This window comes from Physella acuta, unplaced genomic scaffold (assembly GCF_028476545.2).
Source record: "Physella acuta isolate Inbredline_101_S28 unplaced genomic scaffold, ASM2847654v3 ptg002507l, whole genome shotgun sequence".
Lineage (NCBI taxonomy): Eukaryota > Metazoa > Mollusca > Gastropoda > Physidae > Physella > Physella acuta.
Genome location: NW_026733978.1, coordinates 22,501 through 25,000, shown reverse-complemented (window position 1 = coordinate 25,000; position 2,500 = coordinate 22,501).

Genomic DNA, 2,500 nt, shown 5'->3' with positions numbered 1-2,500 from the left:
GCGTTTTGCAGACCCGTCGCCCGTTCCGAGGGCTGGGCCAGTGCGAGACTTTTATCGAGCCACCAATACTGCTTGGTTGCGTTAGCACTGCGCGTCGCCGCTGGCTTCACGCTACGGACACGTACTTTTACCTTCACTGGCGCGACCTGCGCGCCGAGCCCGCATTTTACCGGGAAGCTAGTCGGGAGACTGAGCCACGCACGGTCAGATCGGGCACATGTCGCTGGCTGCGAGGGAGCGCGGATCCTAGCGTCACATAGAGGCTTCACCGACACTCACCTCCACAATAGTAGATACAGACCGTTTTAACCGCCGTATTTCTGCCCATACCTCTAGTGTTAAACCGAAAAATCGGGTACATAGTCTCGGGGAGGACCGGGGTGCCGCCCCATGAGGGGAGCCCGCACGGAGGGCGCCGGGGGTGCCGCGACCCGGGGGGCGGCGCGGGGGTGTCGGGGCGCATCTACGGGGCTCACTCGCGCGGGCGCCACACTTCCGGGGGGCGCCCCAGGTGGGGTGCCAACTTTGGCGCCCCCGACTAAGGGGCCGCCCCCACTGCGGTTACACGCTTTACGACCACCCACCCGCGTTCCCCACCCCAGGGGGCATGCGAATCACCCGCCAGGGGCGTTCTGGGACCGAGGGCGCCGCTCCGGCACAAGGGGGAGCCAAAACGCCCCGAGTTCCCCCGCGGCCACCTCGACACCTGGGCGGGCGGCGAGGGGTGTCCTGCGATCGGGGTGGGGAGCTCTACCAGAATCACCCGCCAAACTTCACCGGGGGCGTCTCCCGGCGCCCCTGCGCTCGGGTGACGAACAGCGCCCCGGGCTATCCCGGGCGCCCTATGGCGTCCACCTTCGATCGGAAGGGTGATCTCGACTCGGGCTGAGGCGGGCCACAACAATCCGCGGTCACATCGGAGCCGTCCAGGCTAACGAGGCCCCGGCTCACGGGTAACCCATGGGGCTGGACCGGGAGTCCGCCGTTAAAGAAGAAAGAAATGTAGTGCAAACCAGAACCAGTTTTTTTTATTTATTTTATAACTCGACTAATAATCGTCACAAAATTATAAACTTGGTACCTACGGATAGCCCTGGGCCCAACCTAATACAGGATGTCCATAACTATGCGCTAATTAAATAATTAATGGGTATTAAGGTCGGTCTTAGTAAATTGCTATATAAAGTCTAAGACCAGAACCAGTATTTTAAATTTATTTTATAACTCGGCTCCTAATTGTCACAAAATTTAAAAATTGGTACCTATGGATAGCCCTCGGCCCTACCTAATACACCGTGTCCATAACAATGTGGTAATTAAATATTTACTGGGCGTTAGGGTCGGTCTTAGTAAATTGCTATATAAAGTCTATATAAAATTTTACGAATTTAAAAAAAAAATTCCTACCGTCAAAAATAGCGACGCCTAGACCACCACACCTGTTCTGACGTTAAATCCTACTTGCACACACGTGTGGGAATAGATTAGATATCATCTAGAGATAGAATTCCTAATTATTTAATTAAAATAGAGACTCTAGATTTAATAGTTGTGTCATAGTTACATTAAGTCGAATTAGCGAAGCGGAGGCGGGAACTAGATTCTAGATCTAACACTTCGATTGCGATGAAAAAAAAATAGCTTTATTTTAAGGCCGACAAGGCAAATACGGTTTAATTAATATTAAAGAAATAAGTCCGAACACCTACCTTAAGCGAATCATCTACACAACACATGACTAGAAATAATACACGTCCACACGAAGAGCGATTGAAACGGTGACTGCAACGGTGAAAACTTGTACGACGGAAACATGGCGCCTAGGTTATGCCTACTTCCGGTCTGATGAAAATTTTTAATTCATTTTAAATTTTGCGCTCTATTTCGTCCGCGCTTGTCCACTTAAACTCTACAGAAAAGATAGTCTATATAAAAATAATTCCTAGAAGACAATTTTATGAGAGATCACCCACATTTATTTACCCTGCCTGTCTACCTTAGGGTTAGAGTTTGAATTTTTCTAGATTCAAGCCAAATATGCCGTGTCGATTAAACGACGACGTACATAACAGAGCGAAGACAATGAATGGTTCCTTAATTAACTATAATTACGGTCCTAATACAACTACAATTCACCATAGTACTAATATGTATGTGTATTGTTGTTTTGGGAGTTCTGTCATTACATTTTAAATTATAAAAAAAACGGGTTTACGATACACTTCATTACGCCGCCGATCGTGGTTTTAGATTTAAATTTGGTCGGATTCGGTTTATTATTAATTTATATAATACTTTATACATACTTTAATTCATTAAATACATTTATCTATGTATTTATTTCATTAGTTAAGTATTTGTTTAACTAAAAATTATCAATTTAAGGCATAACAATTACAGAAAACGATTGTATTTGAGATAAGTCTTATCGAACCATTTAGTAGCTGGGTCGGTTTATTATTAATTTATCTAATACTTTATACATACTTTCACTCATTAA